This window comes from Meleagris gallopavo, chromosome 1 (genome assembly GCF_000146605.3).
Source record: "Meleagris gallopavo isolate NT-WF06-2002-E0010 breed Aviagen turkey brand Nicholas breeding stock chromosome 1, Turkey_5.1, whole genome shotgun sequence".
NCBI lineage: Eukaryota > Metazoa > Chordata > Aves > Galliformes > Phasianidae > Meleagris > Meleagris gallopavo.
Genome location: NC_015011.2, coordinates 115,712,949 through 115,713,229, shown reverse-complemented (window position 1 = coordinate 115,713,229; position 281 = coordinate 115,712,949).

Genomic DNA, 281 nt, shown 5'->3' with positions numbered 1-281 from the left:
AAAATACATAGAAGTTTAGCACAAGTTTAGAAAAGCATCTATACAATTGAAAACAGGATAATCTACAGGAGATTACATAAACAAATCTTAGGTGTGTATCTCTATGTGAAATATACAGCTCTGCCCATGCACAAAAAGGAAAATTTTTCCTTTTGACATTTCAAGCCAAGTTGGACAGAAGCAGCTTTTATGACAGGCAATGCACTGGAGAGATTAAAGGCAGAATCCAGACTTCCCACTCAAGGGAAATATGAAGCATTCATTTAAAAAAAAAAAAAAAA